The following is a 25,955-nucleotide window of genomic DNA, read 5'->3' on the forward strand; positions in this document are numbered from 1 at the left end:
AGAAAATAATAGGGGCTGGGGGAAGTGGAGTAGAATTAAAGACTAAAGAGAGATCAGATATGTAGGATGTTATAACCAGAGATGAACAATCCATTATGGTTGCTTTGTTAGAGTCTGTTTTGATGCCTGTATGCCAAGTTTTTACATTTGGGATTGAGTACTGCAGCTAATCTCCCTAAAATGGTCTAAGAGTTTAAGGGTTTTCAATGGTGAAGAATAAACTGCAAATAAAGTCTCAGCAGAAAAGGCTTCTGTTCTTGATTACCTGTTACACCTAGTATCATAGATGACAAAAATTCTGAGGCATATTAACTATGACTAACCTGACGTACATATGGCATGTTTGTCTCCATCAGGAGACGGTGACAGAGTGCAACTGCCCCCACCCAGTGGCTGTATCACACATCAGAATGGATGGACGTTCCTGCAAAATTGCAGATTACCCCTTTCATATCCATTTGTTTATACAACAAAGAGTAGTGGGAAATTAGGCAGTAGGTGGGGAGGTGGTCAAGGGGAAAGCAGAGGAGAAGTACAGATTAAGGGAGTAGAAATTTGAAACAGAGGTTTCACTGATGCTAATATCAAAATTTGCCAACTCCCAGCAATTCACCACAGGGAAGATTTAAAATTTAAAATATTCCCATCCCATTGTTGAATAAATTGACTCAAGTACTCACACCACTTCAAAACTGAGCACTTTTAAAGGAGTGAATTTGCATCCTGTCAGCATTTCCCTTTAGTATTTGATACAACCTCATGGTCTGCTGAATCAGGCGGGGACCAGCACAAGTCGGCTAATCACCCAGAGTTGAGGTGGGCTGGGGAGGTGGATGGGTACAGAGTACAGTGGCGAGCTACAGATGACCACATCCAAACTAAACAAGGACCTAGACAGGGTTCCCTGTAGAGTGGAACATAGCAGTGGATTCGAAGGGACCCCAGTGCAAACTCAAACCAGTCAAGAGAAAATGGGCAGTAAGTGTACTTGCAGGTCTGGTTGTAGCTCTTGCCTGAAGTTGACCAAATTAACAAAATAAGATGGTTAAAGACAAAGCAGGCAACTGTGTAGGAGCCATGCTATTTAAGAGCCAGAGCTTGGAATAGCAAATCTTAAAAATAGGCTGAGTATATGGTCTGGGTTAAGTACATATATAGTAAGCTCCCAAAACTTAAAATAAAGCAATTTCTAAAATTCTATCCCAGGGAGAGGTTTTCTAGATGGAACATAAGAAGGACCATAGGAGTGGAGGTAGGCCGTTGAATCATTTGGGTTTATCAATCATTCATGGAGGTATTTGATGGTCTGTTAGCTAACTCCATTTACCTACTTTGGTTCCATCATACCCAACAAAAGTTTTATTCTAAATAGACTCGTCCAAGAAGAGGCAAGCCCTTACATGAGAATATTTGAGAGAGAACAGAAAACCAGCTTGTGGTGGAATTAAAGGAAGTATTTCAATATTACAACAGGGGATTCATTTCCAAAAAAAAATCACAATTAAGTAGCGTTAAAGCACTTTGGAATATTTGGTCATTGTGAAAAGTCTATATAAATGCAATTCTTTTCTTCCCCTCAGGAAATTGCATGGTATGCCATCTACTGGTCAGATTGTGTCATTTCCACATGAGAAATCTGCATAAGGCAAAGCTAAAGTGCTCTACATGGCATAGAACTGACAAAGGAAGTGTGACAAAAATAGACAGCAAGAGCTCATGATGTAGGAGTAAGTGTCAAAAGGTAGCCTCTCCCATTGCTGTAATTGCCATTCTTAAAGCACAGGTCCCGAACAAGTGTGGTTAACTTTCATTATCTCATTATATACAGTGACTTGTCAGATACTGTAGCCTGCTGTGTCAAATGGAGATATGGCACTCAGTGCTCTCGGATGCTGCTGCTGTTCTTGCTTGTGGAAAGTTTGTGCAAAGTTGCGTAATGAAAGTCCACCATACGAAGCAAATGATTGAGGTAGCATTGCAACAAGTTTAATAGTGCAAGCAGGGAGCAGAATTTCAATTCTGCAGCATTTTATTCTTAGTTTTGAGGGTAATACATGCCCAATTAAACAGCATGGCTCCTACACAGTTGCCTGCTTTATCTTTAACTATCTTATTTTGTTAATTTGGTCAACTTCAGGCAAGAGCTACAACCAGACCTGCAAGTACACTTACTGCCCATTTTCTCTTGACTGGTTTGAGTTTATGGCAGACTTTGAACTTTGTGATGGCACTAACCATGCAAATTTTGGTTTTAACGACTTTGCCTATGTTAGCATTTTTAGGATGGGGTCCGTCACCTTCCTTTCCTGTCAGCAATAGGGATGTAACCAGGTCCATTTTGAAATGGGACATGCTGACAAGTGCCAAAGAGTTTGACTGCCTAAGGCCCAGTTTTGGGAGATTGAGGTCCTATGGCATATGACCATTTTGAGCAGCTTCATGGAACTTCCCTCCATCATAAGGTCAGACTTGGGGATGTTCACTGATGTTGGCACAGTGTTCAGCAACATTCACAACTCCTCAAATACTGGAGCAGTTCATGTTCATTTGAAGCAATATTTAAATAACATACGGCATGACCACAGGTAGCAAACAATATTGGGGTCACACAACTGCAGTAACTCAGCAAGACTCTGTTGAAGTGGACAAAAAAAAGTTGCTGGAAAAGCTCAGCAGGTCTGGCAGCATCTGCGAAGCAAAAAATAGAGTTAACGTTTCGGGTCTGTTGACCCTTCCTCAGAACCACTGTTGAAGTGGAGTTGGGTCAGAAACCAGCACTTTCTAGACCTACAAGCTCTACCACTTAGGAGGACATACAGATGCGTGGGACCATTGGAAATATATCACTATTGCTTCTTCTTCATTTGTTTAAAATCTTGGAATTCCTTTCCGAGCAACACTGTGAATGTTTCAGCATTCCAAGAATTGCACCAGATCAAGAAACTAACTCACCACCATCTTCTCCGGGAGATTTAGGCAAATGAATACTGTCAGAAATGGGCATTCATTGCCAACCTAAATTGGAAATTAATGAAGTCTATCATATGCAAAAGAAAAAGGCTCTCCTACTATTTTAATGACAATTTTTTGGGAGAAAGGTCTTATAGCTGCTTGGTCCAGTTTTGAAGCTTCAGTCCAACAGAATGCATCAAGTCAACACTTGGGGTCATGACATAGCTGCAAAAATTAAACAAGGTTGAGGTCAAAGGTCAAAATTGATACCATAAAGTGTGGGGTTCAGTGATAATATGAAATTCACAGCATAAAAAGCAAATCAATAATGATCTTATTAAATGGCAAGGCCGGCTCAAGTTCCAAATGGTCTACTTCTGCTCCTGTTTTGTACAAAATAATCACACATACAGACTCAAAAAAAACTGGGTTGATTGTATTTCTCACAGCTCTCCATGTAGCTGGTGGTCTAATACAGAGCTGCCCAGTGTTTGACTGTGGTGACGTTGATCGGCCAGCTTAGTTGGCTGAACACGAGATTGCAATGCAAAGTGATGGCAACAGCCAAAGTTACCATGAAGGTCTTTCCTTTTTAACTTCTCCCCTTGCCTGAGGGGTGGTGACCCTCAGGTTGAATCACCATCAGTATTCTCTCTCTAATGAAAGTGTAGCCCTATGGACCCCTGGGACAATGGAGGCTTTGCCTTTGCCTTTTAGCAATAAATGCATGTTATGTATATACATCAGTGTAGCAATCCATTCCTAATAAATAACTTAATATTATAGCAAATTCTTTCTTTCACCTTCACCTGATTCATCTCTGAATTTTCACTTCCTTTCCTTGATTTGATAAGTAGTCAACTGATATTTATTACAAACCCGCCAACTCTTACAAAAACCTCAACTACACTTCCTGATATCCACAAACCTGCCTGCCCTGGTCGACATCCACAAACCTGCCTGCCCTGGTCGACCAATCGTCTCAGCCTGCTCCTGCCCCACCGAACTCATCTCCACCTATTTGGACTCCATCTTCTCCCCTTTGGTCCAGGAACTCCCTACCTACGTCCGTGACACCACCCACGCCCTCCACCTCCTCCAGGACTTCCAATTCCCTGGCCCCCAACACCTCATCTTCACCATGGACGTCCAGTCCCTATACACCTGCATTCCGCAAGCAGATGGCCTCAAGGCCCTCCGCTTCTTCCTGTCCCGCAGGCCCGACCAGTCCCCCTCCACCGACACCCTCATCCGCCTAGCCGAACACGTCCTCACCCTCAACAACTTCTCTTTTGACTCCTCCCACTTCCTACAGACTATGGGGGGGGGCCATGGGCACCCGCACGGGCCCCAGCTATGCCTGCCTCTTTGTAGGTTACGTGGAACAGTCCCTCTTCCGCACCTACACAGGCCCCAAACCCCACCTCTTCCTCCGGTACATTGATGACTGTATCGGCGCCGCCTCTTGCTCCCCAGAGGAGCTCGAACAGTTCATCCACTTCACCAACACCTTCCACCCCAACCTTCAGTTCACCTGGGCCATCTCCAGCACATCCCTCACCTTCCTGGACCTCTCAGTCTCCATCTCAGGCAACCAGCTTGTAACTGATGTCCATTTCAAGCCCACCGACTCCCACAGCTACCTAGAATACACCTCCTCCCACCCACCCTCCTGCAAAAATTCCATCCCCTATTCCCAATTCCTCCGACTCTGCCGCATCTGCTCCCACGATAAGACATTCCACTCCCGCACATCCCAGATGTCCAAGTTCTTCCAGGACCGCAACTTTCCCCCCACAGTGATCGAGAACGCCCTCGACCGCGTCTCCCGTATTTCCCGCAACATGTCCCTCACACCCCGCCCCCGCCACAACCGCCCCAAGAGGATCCCCCTCGTTCTCACACACCACCCCACCAACCTCTGGATACAACGCATCATCCTCCGACACTTCCGCCATCTACAATCCGACCCCACCACCCAAGACATTTTTCCATCCCCACCCCTGTCTGCTTTCCGGAGAGACCACTCTCTCCGTGATTCCCTTATTCGCTCCACACTGCCCTCCAACCCCACCACACCCGGCACCTTCCCCTGCAACCGCAGGAAATGCTACACTTGCCCCCACACCTCCTCCCTCACCACTATCCCAGGCCCCAAGATGACATTCCACATTAAGCAGAGGTTCACCTGCACATCTGCCAATGTGGTATACTGCATCCACTGTACCCGGTGTGGCGTCCTCTACATTGGGGAAACCAAGCGGAGGCTTGGGGACCACTTTGCAGAACACCTCCGCTCAGTTCACAACAAATTACTGCACCTCCCAGTCGCTAACCATTTCCACTCCCCCTCCCATTCTTTAGATGACATGTCCATCATGGGCCTCCTGCAGTGCCACAATGATGCCACCCGAAGGTTGCAGGAACAGCAACTCATATTCCGCCTGGGAGCCCTGCAGCCTAATGGTATCAATGTGGACTTCACCAGTTTCAAAATCTCACCTTCCCCAACTGCATCCCTAAACCAGCCCAGTTCGTCCCCTCCCCCCACTGCACCACACAACCAGCCCAGCTCTTCCCCCCCACCCACTGCATCCCAAAACCAGTCCAACCTGTCTCTGCCTCACTAACCTGATCTTCCTCTCACCCATCCCTTCCTCCCACCCCAAGCCGCACCCCCATCTACCTACTAACCTCATCCCACCTCCTTGACCTGTCCGTCTTCCCAGCACTGACCTATCCCCTCCCTACCACCCCACCTATACTCTCTCCACCTATCTTCTTTTCTCTCCATCTTCGGTCCGCCTCCCCCTCTCTCCCTATTTATTCCAGAACCCTCACCCCATCCCCCTCTCTGATGAAGGGTCTAGGCCCGAAACGTCAGCTTTTGTGCTCCTGAGATGCTGCTTGGCCTGCTGTGTTCATCCAGCCTCACATTTTGTTGTCTCTACACTTCCTGATATCCTGTTTCCTATAAAGTCTCCATTCGATTCTCCCGTTCTTTGTTCCTGTTGTATTTGATCTGATGATGCTATCTTCCATAGCACGCTCCCAATATTGACATGATCTCAGCTGATGCTATTACTGAACAAATTTGATCCCAAGTTGAAATCTGTCTTGATAGTTTGTTTTGTGTTGGTTTTAATAAGGTGCTCTCTGACTGAAACATAAGCTGACAATGTAGTTTTGTTTAAGAATGAAACACAAGTAAAAGAAGTTCATAAAAGAAATGAAGATGAAATAGAATAAACCCTGATGATTTACATTTGACACAAGTTTAGTAGTTTTGAAATACACAGTAAAATATAATACAGTTCATCCCAAAATGCTGCTTTATACATCCCAAAAAATCCTCTGTACAATACCCAAAGCACCCTTGTACAATACCCCAGAAAAAAATTCCCTTTCTCCAACACCTTGACAGTTTTAACTTAACTGTCACTTTTAATCCCATGCTAGACAATTCAATAGCTGGAGCTTTTATACACCCGAGTTTAAACATTCTCAGCTTCAAATAACCTTTTCACGGTTTTATTCAAACATTTCTGATCTGCAATGATTGCTAAACTAATTGCTGTAAGTGTATCTATTTCCTATCTTCTCCCTTTCTCAGGAGCTCTGCGTTAAACAACCTAAACTAAACTAATGAAATAAACTCTTTATGGTCAAGCTGTGCTTGTTTCCTCCAAATTAAAAAAATAAAAGTCCAGTAGCTCCTAACAGAAACATTAATGCACAATTATTTAAGATAACAAGGTGTAGAGCTGGATGAACACAACAGGCCAAGCAGCATCAGAGGAGCAGAAAAGTTCATATTTTGGGACTAGACCCTTCTTCAGACCCGAAACATCAGCTTTCCTGCTCCTCGGATGCTGCTTGTCCTGCTGTGTTCATCCAGCTCTACACATTGTTATCTCAGATTCTCGAGAATCGGCAGTTCCTGCTATCTCTGCACAATTATTTCCCTTGATTTGTCAAAAAATCTGCTAATACACACAAAACTCAATAGTAATGAAAGATTACTTTTTACCATGTTTTTAAAAGAAAAACACCTCGGCTACAGAAATACTTATAAGTTAATCATTAAACCCTTCGGACATACAGAATAATTAATATGTTACTAATGCAATTTTTGACAATCCAAACTGAAAATAAATTACTTTAAGGTACATATTTATCACACACTCTATTTCAGAGTACAACTTCTTTTCTTTAATTAAAGAGACCCCCCATTGTGGTGGATAGGGCCCTCAGTTGTATCCAATCCATTTCTCGCATTGACCCCTTCTTCGTACTTGCAAAGCCATGATAGAATTTCTTTTGACATCATCTTTTTCCCCACAAGCTGTTGCATTCAAAAGAGTATCTTTTGCCATTTCTATCATCTCCAGCTTGATGCCACGACCAAACACATTTTCCACCATCTTTTTTGTTAGTATTCCATGGTGACTTTCCTTTTCCAAAACCCTAGTCTTTTTGACCTTCATTCTCAACATTTCATGCCTCTCCATAACACGTTCCAACGGAAATGCAGAAAGTTAATAAACTTATCTCTTTTTAGCTCCCCTCCGCACCTTCAAAGGCCCAAATGCTCCTTCTAGATGAACCAATGATTTACTTATTCTTACCTACAATCTCTAAGGTTTTGGAGTAGATCTGTGGCAGGCTAGGCGGAGAAAAGCAGGAGAATTCCTGGAAGCGTGTCACTCCATGAAGCATGCTATTAATAAACACATTGAACTCAACTCCATGTACATTCCACTACAGAGCAAACCTGGAAGTGAGACAATCCATCGCAAAGGACCCCAGAGTTTCAAAACCAGGCGGGAAAACACAGCGACGCTTCATCAGAGGCTGCACTGAGGATTTTACCAAGCACGATAACAAAATGTCTGCAGAACAACAAAGCAGCTCGGCAGTTCTACCCACTGCATGCGATGCAATACCCTCTACAATAAGGAGACCAAATGTAGATTGGAGATCGCTTCACAAAACACCATTCCCAGCAATAACACGACACTGAACTTCCATTTGAAAACACATCCACTCTCTAGTTCACAGTTAAGTCCTGGCAATGATGCAGTGGTCCAGTAAAGTGCAATGCAATCCAAAGGAACATCACCTTTTTTTTCCCTCAGGTGGTTAGAGCCTTATTGTCTCAACATGACATTGAACAAGTTTAGACCATGAACTCTATCAACCACTTCTGATACTTTCTTTCTTCCAGTACCTGAATCTTGTTTTAATCATTGAGCTTTCAGCAGAGCTGATCTTTATTCTGTTGTTAACACCTACCTTAGGCCTATGTTAAGTCATTTCTCTACAACTATTTTTATTCCATTTATCTTTTGTTCTGCAATACCTTTTGCCTTAAAACTATTCCATTCTCTAACCTTTCACTGAGATTTCTACCTGTTCCATGTGATCCTCACTATCTGTTTCTAGAGCCCTTTTGTAGAGCCCATCATTTTGCAACCTCTCTTTTCAGTTCAAGACAGTCTTTGAAAATGTAACTGTTTCAGTCTTCACAGATGTTCCAGACCAACTAAGTGTCTCTGGCACTTACTGTTTTTATTTCAGATCTTCAGCATCTACAGTATTTTGCTTTAGTAACAATATAACACACATTTTATTTTTCTACAGTTCAGGCCAAAGTCTGTATCCCAGTCTGTGATGCAGACTTTGACTTGGACTGAGAAAAATAAAGTAAAATTGCCACTCCTTAACTTCCTTTTTTACCTTCCCTGTACTTTGTTAGTTTATTTGACATGGAAATGCAGTGTACATTTTCTTACCCTGGAGTATGCATGCCAATACACTATCAGTAGCAAGCTTTTGTGAATTTTAAAAGAAAGGCTATTTTTTAATCTTCATAAATTCTAAAATTATACATTACCCACCTGATCTCCTTCGACCTACTCCTCTCACTGCCTTTACCATACAGGCTCAAAAATAAGATAAAGTCAGAACATTTTTACAAGCTTTGGATAACAACCTCTGGTTTTTGCTCTTTGATTTTTCTCAAGGTAGTTTCTTCATTTCAATGGTTAAGGTCGAACTGATGTTGTCATAAAGCAAATATTGTGAGGTCTCTAATAGTTACATTTCAAGCAATTTCATTTCCAAGTGAATTGAATGAGTTTGAAGAATCCTTCTTTCTGCTGGGAACTGCCACTTAAGGGGTACTGCAGTTTAATATGTTGGCTGATTGATGGCGAACATTTAGTTCATGATCTGTCTTTCTGATTGCAAATAAATACCAAATAAGTGGGCAGTGTTTCTGTTGATTCCAATGTCCTGTGTTTCTAACAAACAAAAGTCAAGCACAGGAACAAGCTCATCAGCCCAACAAGCCTGCACTCACACGTGACATCCTTCTAAACTAAAAACTAAACTAAAAACTAAACTACCTTTTGTATCAACCTGCCATGAGGTACTTGTCAAGGGCTTTGTTAAAGTATGTGCAGACAACATCCAATTGCTGCCAATTACTAATAAGTCCAGATTTTTCCAAATGTGAATACATCCTGTGCCTAAGAACCTTCTGCAACAATTTCCCATCACTGACATAAAGCTCACTGGTCTGTAATTTCTTGGGTTGTGCCTATTGCCCTTTTTAAATAAAGGTACAGCATTAGCTATTCACAAGTCCACTGGGACCTCTCCTATGACTAAAGAGAATGCATATATTTCATACAAGGCTCAGGAATTTCTTTTCTCACAGCCCTCAGCATTCTGGGATATATCCCATCAAGTCCAGGGAACTTCACTCACTTCTTCCAGCTCCACGCATAAATTCCCTTCTTTGTCCTCGATTGGACCTAACTTGCCCTAGCTACCCTCTTGCACCTTACATGTGTATTAAACACTTTTGGAATTTCCTTAATCCTATTTGCCAAAGACTTTTCATGGCCCTTTTTAGTCCTCCGAACTCCTTGTTGAAGTTTTTTCTTGCTATCTTGGTATTTTTCAAGGGCTCTGTCTTTCATTTCCCAAACCTCACATATGCTTCTTTTTACTTTTAGACTAAGTTCTCAATTTCTCTTGCCATCTAAGGTTCCTGAATCTTACCATCTGTATCCTTCACTTTCACTGAAGCATGCTGGTCTGGAACTCTAATCAACTGGCCTTCAAAAGATTCCAAACATGACAGAAGTAGCTTTGCCCTTAAACAGATGCACCAATCTATATTTCCCAGTTCCTGCCTAACATTGCCATAGTTAGCCCTCCTCAAATGTAGTACTTTCCCTTGAGGGCTACTCTTATCCTTATTCTTAAATAATTTAAAACATACATAATTATGATCACGGTAGTGAAAAAGCTCCCCTGCTGAAGCATCAATCACCTAGTCAGTCCCATTCCCCATACCGGGTTTATTATGTCCCCTTGCCCAGTTGGACTATTTGCATATTGCTTTAAGAAATCCTCCCGAACGTACCTCAAAAACTCACTCTAACCAAACCCCTGACGCTAAGGGAACCCCAATCAATGTAGCGAAAGTTAAAACTACCCACCTCAACCAGTCGGCTAATCCAATCAAATTGCTTGGACCCTTCCTATTCCTGAGCTTTACCCATTTGGCCTCGATGGATGAGCCCTCCAGGGATTCTCCCTCAGTACAGCTGTGCTATTCTTCCTGATCAGTAACATAATTCCCCACCGCTTTTACATTCCTCTCTTTCTGAAGGTCTTGAGACAGTCAGTGTCTCTGTTTTTGAAAGATCCATTTACACTGATAATAAGCAACTGAAAAATAACCCAAAGAACTGCAAATGCTGGAAATCAGATACAATAACAGAAATTGCTGGGAAAACTCAACAGATCTAATAACGAATGTAGAAAGAAAGCAAAGTTCACTTTCGGGTCGATTGGCCCTTCTTCAGATCATCTTCAGAAATCTAATAATAATATCCTTTTCAATTGGTTTTGGGGAAGTGTTTTGATTTATATCAGTCGAGAAAGGTTATGTTTCCCCATGAAAAAGGGAACAGTTTCACTCCACTAAAGAAATCAGGATAGCCAACTTTCCCAGCATTTTGTGTCTAGTTTTAAAAAGTCTGAAAGACAATTGACTGAAAGTTTGTAACATATTGGAGCAAAACGCCCGATGTACCAATTGTGACAAGGTCAGCCAGTTAGACCTCATGGAATAGGAGTTCCATGATTGGGACTATAACTGTGATCCAGTCAGGGAGCCCTGGCTGACAGATGTAAACAGGAGTGTCAGACATCCAGTTCACTCTAAGATTTGGCTCTGAGGGAATTGAATTAGTAACAAGGACTCTCCATGTGTAAACAAAGAGTGACTTAACGAAAGGATACCAGCCCCTGTGGAGGTATTTCACCGGATTCCAGATTCATCCTATATTTATATCATAGCAGCAATTTCAGTGTTAAGGGAAATGGCATCAGACTAGCATTCAAAATTTTAACCCAATTGCTAGTTTAAAAAAAGCTTTTCTCTGATGTTCATTCCCCTGTAATACTAGAAGGAAAATTGCTACAGTGTAGATTTATTGGGTGAAATTTCCTATCGGCAATTAAGTTAAAAAATTGTTTCAGTCAAGACTTTACAGATATTCCACCTTGCATTCTGATGATGTCCTCAAAAAATTAGTAAAGGTCCTTGACTGGATCACAGTCATTGATTAATTTAAAACATTACTGCTTCCTTTCATGTTACCTATTTCAGTGTTTCCTTGTAATGTTTTCTGGCAATACTGTTACTTCAAAGTAAAACATTATAAATTACTATCATTGCATGTGACTCCATCTCATTTATCTTTTCGTTCAAATTGGGTGATCATCTGATGCTGCTTATTTCTGCAAAATTTATTTTGCCATAACTAGAATGTCCTTCATATAGCACACTTCACAGTTTATTGGTATTCAAAACTCGCTGTTGCTAAAACAAGCAATATTTCTCTGTAACTCAAATTTGTTTTGTTTTCTCCATAATTTTTACACACTTTTACCACAAATTGAAGATTTGCTTGCTTCAGCTGGTTTCATCTGAGTTAAGAAAAGAATGATTTTCAGTAAAAAGGATGTTACCCTCTCCCCCTTTTCTCTCTTCCAGAAGTTCAATAACTTGAAATGAAAGATAGAGATTAATTTTTTGACCCTGTCGGTTGTGTAAACAGAAATGGATGGGGGTGAACATACTGCCATGTGCTGCATCTGTTTTGAGAAATTACTTTTGATGCTAGTTTTATTTAATCAAGTGGTGGGACATGGACACAGGGGATGGAATATAGTGATGGACAATGCTTCTCTACACCCCTTGTCATTACTATACATCACCCTGGATCTTCAATAGATGTATTGAGTTTTCAATTACATTATGATTTATTTTATGTCAAGAGGATGGACTGCTCAGAAAATGAGACAAAGTGTAACGCTGAGCAATGCAATCGAGTGACTTTGTGAATTATTGTCAATCCCAAGGGAGATTGTAGAATATCACACCTGGTGGGTGCCAAGGATTCTTCGATGAGAATCCTTGAGCTGTATAAGGGCAATAGGAGTATATTCAGGTGTGAAATGATTCAGGTAAAAAAAGGGGAAGTGAGTTAGCTTTGGCAAATAGGGTTAAGGACACTCTGAAGAGATTCTACAAATGCATTAAAGGCAAAAGAGTAATGATGGAGAGAATAGGGCCCCTTAAAGATCAACAAGTCCATATATGCGTGGAACTACAGAATATGGTTGAGATAGTAAATGAGTATTTTGTAGCAGTTTTAGTGTGGAGAAGAATATGGAAGCTAGAAAACTTGGAGAAATAAATAGTGATAGCTTGAAATATGTCCATATTACAGAAAAGAAGGTGCTGGTTGTCTTAAACTGGGCAAAGGTAGATATATGCCTGGGACCTGATCAGCTGTAACCTAGAATTTTGTGAGAAACTAGGGGAGAGTTGTTGGCTCCTTCCCGAGATATTTGTATCATTAAAAGCCACAGGTAAGGTGCTAGAAGACTGGAGAGTGGTTAATGTTGTGATATTAGTCAAGAAAAGTGGTAAGGAAAAACAAGGGAACTACAGTCCAGTGAGCCTAATGGCAGGCTGGGTAAGTTATCAGAGGTGATTCTGAGGGACAGGATTAGAAAAGCAAGGACTATTAGGGTTAGGCAACATGGCTTTGTGCATGGAAACCATATTTTTCTAACTTCATTGAGTTTTTTGAAGAAATGACAAAGAAGATTGATGAAGGCATCAATGTTTGTACGTCTATATAGAATTCAGCAAAGCATTCGACAAGGATCTACATGTTAGAATGGTTAGTAAGGTTACATCACATTGGATCCAGGAAGACCTAGCCATTTGGATACAAAATTGGCTTGAAGGTAGGAGACAGGGTGGTGTTAGATGGTTGTTTTTCAGACTGGAGGCCTGGGACCAGCAGTGTGCTACAAGGGTTAGTGCTGGGTCCTGTGCTTTTTGTCATTCATATAAATGATTTGGATGGGAATATTGGAAGAATGGTTCATAAGTTTGCAGATGATGCTAAAATTGATGATATAGTGGACATTTAAGAAGGTTAGAGATAATGGGAACTGCAGATGCTGGAGAACCCAGGATAACAATTTATGGAGCTGGATTATCACAGCAGGCCAAGCAGCATTTTAGGAGCACAAAAGCTGACATTTCGGGCCTAGACACTTCATCAGAAAAGCTGGCCTTCTGTGTTTATCCAGCTCCACTCTTTGTTATCTATTAAAGAAGGTTATCTTAGAGTACAATTGGATCTTGATCAGATGGGCCAACGGGCTGAGGAGCAGCAATAGAGTTTACTTTAGCTAAATGTGAGATGTTGCATCTTGGCAAGGCAAATCAGGGCAGGACTTCTACAGTTAAGGGAGGAGTATTGCTGAACAGAAACCTTGGAGGGCAGGTTCATTGTTCTTTGAAAGTAGAGTGACAGGTAGATAGGCCAATGAAGTAGGCATTTGGTATACTTGCCTTTATTGCTCAGTGCATTAAACACAGGAGTTGGAATGCTATGTTACAGCTGTACAGAGCTTTGGTTAGGCCACTTTTGGAAGGCTGTGTTCTATTCTGGCCTCCCTGCTATAGGAAGGATATTAAACTTGAAAGAGTGCAGAAAAGATTTACAAGGATGTTGCCAGGATTGAAGGGAATCAGCTACTGGGAGCAGCTGAATCGGACGGGAGCTTCGGAGGCTGAGGGATGACATTATAGAGATATATAAAATCATGAGGAACAGGGTGAATAGAAAAAGTTCCTTTCCCAGGGTGGAGGAGTCCAAAAGTGGAGACCATAGATTTAAAGTGAGATGAGATGGATTTACAAGAGACCTAAGAGGCAACTTTTTCATTCAGAGAGCGGTACATATATGGGATCGACTATAAGAGGAAGTGGTGGAGGCTGGTACAATTACAACATTTAAAAAAACATCTGGTTGGGTACGTACATAGGAAGGCTTTGGAGGAAAATGGGCTATCTGTTTGCAAATGGAACTGGATTATTTTAGTCTATCCAATCAGCATGGGCAAGTTGGACCAAAGACTCTGTTCTCATGCTGTGCAACTTTGTGACTCTATGACTGCATGAGAAGAATTTCAAGAAAGGGATAACCGAATTGCAAACAGAATTGTGCTTTCCTGTGAGTTATCTCAGGCTGTGAATGCAATGGACGGAAAGAGTGTGATGGGTGAGAAACATATTTGTGTTTTTCTCTTTTAAGGTTGTACATGGGCAGCAATTAAAAGCCAATTTCATCCCTAGTGTGTGCACATTCCTATTTCAAGATATGAAGAAGGGAAGCCAATTAATCCCAGTTCACCCGGAAGTTTGACAATTTGGGGCAGATTAGATTAGGTTCCCTACAGTGTGGAAACAGGCCCTTTGGCCCAACAAGTCCACACCACCCCTTGAAACATCCCCCCAGACCCATCCCCCTATAACCCACACACCCCTAAACACTACGGGCAATTTAGCATGGCCAATCCAACTAGCCTGCACATCTTTGGACTGTGGGAGGAAACCGGAGGACCTGGAGGAAACCCACGCAGACACAGGGAGAATGTGCAAACCCTGCACAGGTACTTACCCAAGGCTGGAATTTAACCTAGGTCCCTGGTGCTGTGAGGCTGCAGTGCTAACCACTGAGCCACCCCGAGGGGAAAAGACACCTGTCATTCACCTCAAGTTTCCTCAAGTACTGACCAAACATTACTCCACAATTAGCATTGTTAAAGGAGTTTGCCCGGTCTCCTACATGTGGCGACTCGTGGAAGCTTGTTGTGCATAAATGAGCTGCTGTATTTTCTACTTACACTGGTGACTGCACCTCAAAGAAGCTTTGGGAAGCGCTGAGTTCAAGAGAGGTATTTAATCGCAAGCCTTTCTTTCTACTTAACAATGGCACAAATTGGAGAACATGTTGTGACTGTGATTTTAAGAGCTCAAAACATTAGTTTCCTCACTCCCCAAGGATGCTGTCTGACCTACTGTGATCTCCAGCATATTTTTGCTTTCAGTACAGGTTCCAGCATCTGCTGTAATTTACTCCTATATTTAAATGCTTATCCTCAAACCAACAGGTTCTGTCATATGCAAATCCATCCAAGATCTTATGCATCCACACGTTGTGGGATGAGCAGATCTCGTTATTGCGTTTACCTTCGCTAATCGCAGGTCAGAATTCACTAATGTGTTTGGTTGGTGAACAATGTAATTTTGCAGCAACTTGAGAAAATGAATGGCCTTTTTCTGGTCTTCAAGAATACAATCCATGGACATAATCAACAAATAAAAATCTTCACTCGAAGACGATAAGAGCAAATCTAAAAGCTATCCAAGTTTGGCAGTTTCCTTTTTACACAGTCTCCTTTGGCTTTATTCATAGGCTTCAAAATGTGAAGTCCTTTCTGTTGCCCTGTAGCTAGAACTGCCTGTACAGCCTTTACCTCTTCTGCATCCCTGCAATGTATGACTCAGATGGAACCAAAATCACCAATTGCCCAACAGCTATTACAGGACAGAGGTATTCCTCTGCCAGTCTTTATTCCCATTACCGAAACTTGCAAGGCCCTTCTCATGAATGTAAAGCTTAGTTATAATAGAAATTCCATTTAAACTTCTTCTTCATGCATTATCTGCGAACGCAGCCTGTTTGAAATATTTCTTGGGCAAGATAGCTGTTTTGGCACCAGGGCCAAATGCTTGCACCATGTTGGTAACAGGCAGTCAATTGGGTTTTCAAATGACGTGGTAAGGGGTTACATTCTGCAATTAAAGAGCCCCTCTAGCACTGAGGGAATGTCAGCCTTCTGATGCAGGTTAGGGACTACAAGAGAGAGGGCGCATCAACATGGAGCCACTTTCTCACCATTTTTAAAAGTTCTGAAAATAAAAATGGTGACAGCTGCTAGGCTACCACGTGGTGGAGTTTAAGACATCCAGCACCTTCTCTTCTGTAATATGGACATTTTTTGAGCTATCACTATTTATTTCTCCAATTTTTCTAGCTTCTATATGCTTCTTCACAGTAATTACTGCTACAAAATACTCACTTACTATCTCAACCATATTCTGTAGTTCCACGCATGTATGGACTTGCTGATCTTTAAGGGGCCCTATTTTCTCCATCATTACTCTTTTGCCTTTAATGCATTTGTAGAATCCCTTCAGAGTGTCCTTAACCCTACTTGCCAAAGCTAACTCATTTCTCCTGTTTTTTTATCTGTCCTCATTTCCCTTCTGAACATACTCCCTGGGATCTGATCAGCTGTAACCTAGAATTTTGTGAGAAGCTAGGAAAGAAGTTGCTGGCTCCTTCCTGAGATATATGTATCATTAAAAGCCACAGGTGAGGTGCTAGAAGACTGGAGAGTGGTTAATGTTGTGATATTAGTCAAGAAAGGTAGTAAGGAAAAGCAAGGGAACTGCAGACCAGTGAGCCTAATGGTGGGATGGATAAGTTATCAGAGGTGATTCTGAGGGAGAGGTTTTACATGTGGTTAGGAAAGCAAGGACTATTAGGGTTAGGTAATGTGACTTTGTGCATGGGAACCAATTTTCACTAACTTCATTGAGTTTTTTGAAGAAATGACAAAGAAAATGGTTGGGCCTAGGACACTACCTAGAGGAACTCCTGCAGAGATGTCCTGGAGCTGAGATGAATGACTTCCCACAACCATGACCATCTTCTTATGTATCAGGTGTGACTTAGACCACCAAAGAGTTTGTCCTCTGATACCCATGGATTCCAGTTTTGTCAGGGGATCTGAATGCCACCATTCGCCCCTGGTTGTGGCAGGACTGCAAAGCTTAGATCTGATCCATTGGTTCTGCGATCGCTTAGCTCTGTCTATCACTTGCTGCTTTCGCTGTTAGGTGTGCAATTAGTCTTGTTTGGTGGCTTCACCAGGTTGATGCCTCATCTTCAAGTATGGCCTGGTGCTGCTCCTGGCATGCCCTCCTGCACTCTCCATTGAACCAGGGCTGATCCCCTGGCTTGACCGTAAGTGTTCAGTGGGGGATATGCTGGGCCATTGGGTTACAGATTGTGCTGGAGCACAGTTCTGCTGCTGTTGAAGGCTCAGAGCACTTCATGTATGCCCAGTCTTGAGCTGCTAGATTTGTGTGAAGTCTGTTCCATTTAGCACCATGATAGTGCCACACAATATGATGGAGGCTATTCTCAATTTGAAGGCAGGACTTCGTCTCCACAAGGACTTATTCATAAAGTCAGGAGGTATGGGATACAGGGTGATTTGGCTGTCTGGATTCAGAATTGGTTGGCTGACAGGAGGCAGAGAGTGGTTGTAGATGGTAAGTATTCTGCCTGGAGGTCAGTGCTGAGTGGTGACCCGCAGGGCTCTGTTCTTGGGCCTCTGCTCTTTGTAGTTTTTGTAAATGACTTGGATGAGGAGGTTGAAGGGTGGGTTAGTATGTTTGCTGATGACACAAAGGTTGGACGTGCCATTGATAGTATCGAGGGCTATTGCAGGCTTCAGCGAGGCATTGACAGAATGCAGGGCAGGGCTGAGAAATGGCAGATCGAGTTCAACCTGGGTAAATGCGAGGTGATGCATTTTGGAAGATCGAACTTAAATGCTGAATATAGGATTAAAGGCAGGATTCTCGGCAGTGTGGAGGAACAGCGGGATCTTGGTGTTCAAGTGCATTGCTCCCTCAAAGTTGTCACCCAAGTGGATAAGGTTGTTAAGAAAGCATATAGTGTTTTGGCTTTCATTAACAAGGGGATCGAGTTTAAGAGCTGCGAGGTTATGCTGCAGCTCTACAAAACCCTAGTGAGACCACACTTGGAATATTGTGTCCAGTTCTGCTCGCCCTATTATAGGAATGATGTGGAGGCTTTGGAGAGGGTGCAAAGGAGGTTTACCATGATGCTGCCTGGATGGAGAGCTTGTCTTACGAGGAGAGGTTGACTGAGCTCGGACTTTTCTCTCTGGAGAGAAGGAGGAAGAGAGGTGACCTGATCGAGGTGTACAAGGTAATGAGAGGCATGGATAGCCAGAGACTTTTCCCCAGGGCAGGATTGACTGCCACGAGGGGTCATAGTTTTAAGTTATTAGGAGGAAGGTATAGAGGAGACGTCAAAGGGAGGTTCTTCACCCAGAGAGTTGTGAGCGCATGGAATAGTTTGCCAGTGGAAGTCGTGGGAGCAGAGTCATTAGTGACATTTAAGCGACTGCTGGACATGCACGTGGACAGCAGTGCATTGAGGGGAATGTAGGTTAAGTTATTTTATTTTTGGATTAGGATTATTCCACGGCACAACATCGTGGGCCGAAGGGCCTGTACTGTGCTGTACTTTTCTATGTTCTATGTTCTATGTTTGACTGTGCAATTGTCACTCTTACTGAAACTGTCATGGACAGATGGAAATGCAGCTGGCAGGTTAGTACTACTGATCGAGCTGGTTGGGTCCTGAGGGACATTGCTGCCGCAGACCCAGTTTAGCAGCTACGTCCCTTAGGACCCAACCAGCTCGATCAGTAGTACTGCTGCTGAGCCGTTCTTGGTGGTGGACATTGAAATCCCCCACCTAGAGTACATTCTGTGCCCTTGCCATCCTCAGTGCTTCCTCTAAGTGTTGTTCAACATTGAGGAGTACTGATTCATCAGCTGAGGGAGGATGGTATGTCGTAATCAGCAGGAGGTTTCCTTGCCCATGTTTAACTTGAAGCCATGAGATTTCATGGGGTCTGGAGTCAATGCTGAGGATTCCTGCAACAATGCCCTCCCAACTGTATACCACTGTGCCGCCCCCTGCCTCTGCTGGGTCAGTCCTGCCGCTGAGAAGGACACATCCAGGGATGGTGATGGCTTGGGGACCGCTTTGCAGAACACCTCCGCTCAGTTCGCAACAAACAACTGCACCTCCCAGTCGCAAACCATTTCCACTCCCCCTCCCATTCTCTTGATGACATGTCCATCATGGGCCTCCTGCACTGCCACAATGATGCCACCCGAAGGTTGCAGGAACAGCAACTCATATTCCGCCTGGGAACCCTGCAGCCATATGGTATCAATGTGGACTTCACCAGTTTCAAAATCTCCCCCTCCCCCACTGCATCCCTAAACCAGCCCAGTTCATCCCCTCCCCCCACTGCACCACACAACCAGCCCAGCTCTTCCCCCCCACCCACTGCATCCCAAAACCAGTCCAACCTGTCTCTGCCTCCCTAACCGGTTCTTCCTCTCACCCATCCCTTCCTCCCACCCCAAGCCGCACCCCCAGCTACCTACTAACCTCATCCCACCTCCTTGACCTGTCCGTCTTCCCTGGACTGACCTATCCCCTCCCTACCTCCCCACCCACACCTTCTCCACCTATCTTCTTTACTCTCCATCTTCGGTCCGCCTCCCCCTCTCTCCCTATTTATTCCAGTTCCCTCCCCCCATCCCCCTCTCTGATGAAGGGTCTAGGCCCGAAACGTCAGCTTTTGTGCTCCTGAGATGCTGCTTGGCCTGCTGTGTTCATCCAGCCTCACATTTTATTATGGTGATGGTCGTGTCTGGGACACTGTAACGTATGATTCTGTGAGAATGTCAGGCTGTTGTTTGACTAGTTTGTGAGACAGCTCTCTCAATTTTGGAACTAACCCCCAGATGTTAGTGAGGAGGACTTTGCAGGGTTGGCAGGGCTGTTTCTACTGTTTGTCTTTTCCAGTGCCGAGGTCGATGTCAGGCAATCCATCCAGTTTCATTTCTTTGAGTCTTTGCAGAGATTGGTACAACTGAGTGGCTTGCTGAGCCATTTCAGAGGGCAATTGAAAGTCAACCACATTGCTGTGGGTCTGGATTCACACATTGGCCAGAACAGGCGTGGGAGGCAGATTTCCTCTCCTGAACGACATTAGTGAAGCAGAGAGGTTTTTCCGACAATCGTCATTTGTTTCATAGTCATCAGTAGATTCCTCATTTCAGACTTGTCCTGAGCTTTGGGAGCTTCTCAGAACTGCTCAGGTTTTGAAGGTTTTGTTGTATTGTCTCTCATTTCTCCTCGCCATGGTGGCTGAGCCAGGTCCGTTTGCAGAACCACAGGTTTTGTTTTGCCTGCCAGCCTCTCTTTTTGAAGATAGATTTTTTTCACCGTCTCCAATGTTATATTCAGGTTGGCATGAATGAAGCAAGAGGTAGACCAGGCCTCCAGCTCTCTGATGCTGTAAGAGGTTTTGGTACAAATCAGCAGATTATTCCCTCTGGGTAGTCAGTCTTCTCAGTAGTGGGTGCTATGGGAGTTTAAGTCAGTCCCACATCTGACCCACATCTACACCTGCTTCCATTGACTCCAACTGACAAGTGCCCTTATCGTTTATGAGTTCAGCCCTGTCAAAATCATGACTATAATCAGTTTCCTGGAAACCATTCAGATCCCTCTACTCTACTTACATGGAGAAAATTCAACACAATTCTATTCCGTTTGAATTGATCTTTTGTCACATTGAACTTGCAGTAAAACTGGCTGTTTGTTTCATCATATCAATGCCAATGTTTACCCTTCACCTGTTTTCCTCCATTCAATCAACCTCCCTATCTTGTTCCTTTCTCTCTGAGGTACTTGTCTGGTTCCCCCTTAAGTGAAATCGTTTGCTGATGAATTTGTCACTGCATTTGCCAGTGTCCTTCCCATCTCTTCAGTCTCTTTGTGCAAATTAATTTGCCAGTGTGTGTCTAATCTCTTCCTTGCCCTTGGGTGCATGTTTACCAACAGCTTGTGAATGTCAGTGTCACAGTTTTCCATGTTCTGAGTGTAGAGATATTATAAATATAAAATTTTATATATATAGGTTTGCATTTATATCTTTTTATCCTTGTTTTTGTATTTGTTTATTATTAGCAGTGTGTAGACCACTCACATTTCAATTTCTTTATGTCAATCTGTGTTTCTCTTTCTTCTTTTAAACTGCTTGTTTCTTGTCTTGCATCCCAATTCTGCCCCTCTTTTGTAATCTTTAAGGGCATGTTTGGAGTCATCAGTAACGGAAGAGAGGCACTGTTGTTGCTCTGCCTGCATACATACGCTGAGGACACTCAACTCAGCGGTGAGGGAAATGATAAGCAACCTGAGGGGAGCTGGGCATGCACAAACAGGTGATGGAAGGCTCATTGGGGAATGCTACTGAGGGGCACTCAGTTATTAGGTTTAAGTTGCTTTGTCACTGAGACACAAGTAAAGGAGTACCTTGAAAGTGTAGAATGTCATCATTCCCACTGCCATCTTAGGTATAAAAAGTATCTCAGTACCAGATCTTAGGTACAAAAAAAGAGATAAGCCAAAAAGTTACTGCAGTAAGAAATAAAAAGAGAAGTTAAACATTAGTTATTTTTAAGCTATTGGCCTGCAGGCGTGGCACACTGAGCTTTTCCCACAAGCCTTGCTTTCGCCAGTGCTGGGCATAGTCCTGCCAGGGCTCACCAGCCACTTCCTCTCGACGGCCATCTTGGCTCGCACTGGGCCCCAGCCACTGAAACACTCCACTGCCACCGCTGCCTCCATAACCAAGCTCTATCAGAAGGTAAGTGAGAAAGCACTCAAAGTGGAGAGAAAAAAAAAAGAGGAAGTAAGAAGGATAGCAAGAAAAACAGACAGAATGGACAAGACCCGGGCTCGAGCTCATATGTTGCCCACTCCGACGCTGCCATACCGGCATCGAGGTCATTTCTGTATGGAGATGCGAAACATACAAATTTGAGGGCAAGAGCCATCTCTTCACACAAAGTGGTCTGATGGGCCCCTGAGAGAGGGAGAGAGAGGAAGAAAAAATTGCACGAGGAAAAGTTGTTGGAGGTATTGGAAAATGGTAGATGTTGGTTTAAAAACCAAAAGAACTGCAGGTGCTGCAGATCAGGAACGAAAACAGAAATTGCTGGAAAAGCTCAGCAGGGCTGGCAGCATCTGTGAAGAAAAAAAATAACAGAGGTTACATTTCGGGTCCTGTGTCCCTTCCTCAGATTTTCTAGCAATTTCTGTTTTTGTTTCTGATTTCTAATATCCATAGTTCTTTAGTTTGATTTTAGCTTGTTTCGTGTTTGACGTAAGGTAAAAGAATTGCCTACAGCCTCATCATGGACAATGCTAATCATCTTCCCTGAGGGATGGAATTATTGAGTTTAATTCTATTTCTGATTTCTTTGTGTAAACACCTTTATCGCCTTATTTTATAATTCCAAGTAGATGTTACCCCTGAAAAGATTTAACAGAATAAATTCACTGATATCCCTGGTCCTTTCTTTTTAATTGGATTTTTTTTTGAAAAGATAGCACCTAAATGATTTTTGATTAGCTCAGACTTCCCATTCAAAGGGATGGAATGGATCTGTGTGCACTCAAAGCCAGATCAGAAACAACAGCTTTAATTGTACACGCTGGTGTATATGTCACAGTGGAACAGGGAGACTAGTTTTAAATGACAGATGCTCTGCCAAGTACACTGATGAAATCTGTCTGCTCTGATATTTGCAAGAGGAAGCTCAGATCCAAACTAAACATGCCACAGAGATGGAAAATCAGAGCGAGACAATGAGAAAAACATTACTCACCAGGTTCCGAGGTCATGCTCCAATACTGCCCTGGTTACAAGGAAAATGGCAATGTGCACAGAGCAAGATCCCACAAATATCAGCTCAGACACAGTCATTTTTTTTGAGCGTCTTAAACTGTGCAACGATCTCCATAGGGACAAACAAATCAAAAAGAAGCAAATTTACAAAATTACCTCAATGACAAAGCTAACAGAAAAGTTGTTATTTCTTGTGAAAATAGAACCAGAATGAGCAAATATGAAACATGGAATGAACGCTTGCAGTCAACATAAACTATATATTACATGTTAGGTAGCCCAGATCTCAGATTTATTAAGCACTCCATTCAGCATTTATATAGCACCAATTTTAACCACAAAATCCTTCAAGAGGTCTGAACTTCATCAGGTAGATTCCCAGCTCCTCTTCCTTGAAGATTTATCCACTGATTCCCATCCTACAACTGCTTCCAACCGGCTCAAGTTCCACCAAAGAACTTACTTCTGTCTAACCTCATCAGCTCTCCTAGTGACAGTTTTGATTGTCTGGACATACCTTTATCCAAGGATTAATGATACCCATGTGCACTACGTGGCTGATGGTGATTAGTTCCATTAAAATAACTGAAACAGTGACTCGAACTGCCAAATAAAAGCATTAGCGTCTCAGAATTGGATGAGTACCATTTTTCCTTTATTACCATTCCTGATCCATTGCACATGTCCATCTGTTTTTACAACCACAACCTTTTTATTGCAGCCCCAATCACAAGGGCCTGTATTCACATCACACTGTCAGGTCACAGAATAACTACTGTTCTGATTAGTATGAACTATCTGAAATCATGTAATATCTCAACCCAGTACTCACAAAGATGTCTTCATGTTTTCCCTTCCCAACCAGTTTCAGTCGCAGCCCTAAAACTTCTGCCTTCCCCCTAAATGGCTGTCAGGAACTGTCACCATGGAGCTTGATTTTACAATCTTATTTCTCCTTTCCACTGTAGGGGTTAACCCACACTTATTCAATTTATCTTATCTACCATCTTTCCAGACTGTTAACCACTGACAGCACTCCTCCAACTCCCATCCCATTAACATCATGACTCAGCTTGGAGAAGAGATTGAGAGTTCTCCTACAGCCCAAAAATGTGCAGGTTAGGCAGATTGGCCATGCTAAGTTGTCCATTGTGTCCTTGGATGTGCAGGCTAGGTAGATTAGCCATGGGGAATACAGAGATAGGGTTGGTCTAGGTGGGATGCTTTTCAGGGGGGTCAATGTGGACTTGTTGGGCTGAATGGCCTGCTTCCATACTGAAGGGTTTCTACATAAAAAAAGTAAAATCAAGTTGCAATCCAGATAAGAGAAGATAGAAGTCAATGAATGGATTATTGCGGTTATTAATGGGGAATTTGAAATTTGAGTTAAATCCTGATAAGTGAACGATCAACTCAGCTTTGATCATGACTTAAATAAACCGAATTAAAACATCATTCACAAATCAGCAATACATTGACTTTTGCTTCCGAACAATTTAATTTACAGCAGCAGAAACCTAACCAGTCCTATACATTGCATCGAGAAAAGTACCCTTCTAAATCATGCAGCTGATTCAAAGCAAAGTTGACTATAAATGACAACATTTGGTATGCTAAGTGCTATAGATTGTCGAGTATAGAATTACATTAGGAATAGTACACAGGAGAAATAAGTAACAGTGTATAACTTATGTCAAGAGGAGTTCAACTGAAAGACATATTGATGCTAGGATGATAGCAATTTACATTGTATGATTGTACAAAATGAATCCTAGCAGAATAGTCACCTGTTATACAACCCACAATAGAGCATTAAGCAGACAGTACCATGTGTGTTCAAAAAATCATTGCCTGCTGTTTCATACTAACGCCAAAAAAACTTTTTTACCCCAATATTTCTGCACCTGCTGATTTTAAACGTTTAAAATAAAGTTCCTCAGGGGTGAAAGCACACTCAGAAATAGACTGCAACTATGAGGTTCTGAATTATGAATATTACAGAGCAGGCAATCCAATCGACAAATTAAATTGAAATATAGCACCTTTTTTTCGGATTCGAGTGTATTGTTTGGGTGGTGTTCGACATCAACATCACACTTGCGTCACATTAGCTCTGAGGAAAGGTCACCAGACCCAAAACATTAACTCTGATTTCTCTCCATAGATGCTGCCAGATCTGCTGAGCTTTCCCAGCAATTTCTGTTTTACAACATTTGCAGTTCTTTCAGTTTTTATTAGGGTATTTGTTGTTCACTAGCAAGAGCAGAAATGTGGTCCACTTCTGAGCGCTAATGTACTTTCAAACTTGTATGCATCTGTGTGTGTGTGTGTGTATGTGCGCGTCTGTACGTGTGTGCGTGTCTGTGTGTGTGCGCACGTCTGTGTGTGTGAGAGAGCGAGAGAAGGTGCGTTGGTGGTGGGGTTTGGATATGTACTAAACTTTCCTTTTGTAAAATTTAATTCATGTTGCTTTGACCTACAGCTTGCCACAGTGAGAAAATATTCTTCCAGGTTAGCTATCCCTTTCTCTTTGCTATCTCTTTCATATCTCTAAAAAGTTTTTAAGACGTTACCTCTCAATGGTAAAGAGTTTCAGTTTAACTATTCACTCTGTACCATCTATTTTTACCATCTAGAACTGTACTGTCTACAGTAATCTACTCCAGGAGTGTCCTCCAGGTACAACAGAGAACTGTTTTACAATAACCAGAAACGAATTTGCTGGAAAAGCTCAGCAGGACTGGCAGCATCTGCGAAGGGAAAAACAGAGTAATGTATGGGTCCAGTGACCCTTGCTCAGAACTGTTGTTTGGTAGCAAAAGTGGAAATGTGGTCCACTTCTCTGTTCTGAGGAAGGGTGACTGGACCTGAAACGTTAACTCTGTTTTTTACTTCACAGACGCTGCCAGACCTGCTGGGCTTTTCCAGCAACTTTGTTTTTGTTC

The sequence above is a fragment of the Stegostoma tigrinum genome, chromosome 19 (genome assembly GCF_030684315.1).
Source record: "Stegostoma tigrinum isolate sSteTig4 chromosome 19, sSteTig4.hap1, whole genome shotgun sequence".
In the NCBI taxonomy this organism is placed as follows: domain Eukaryota; kingdom Metazoa; phylum Chordata; class Chondrichthyes; order Orectolobiformes; family Stegostomatidae; genus Stegostoma; species Stegostoma tigrinum.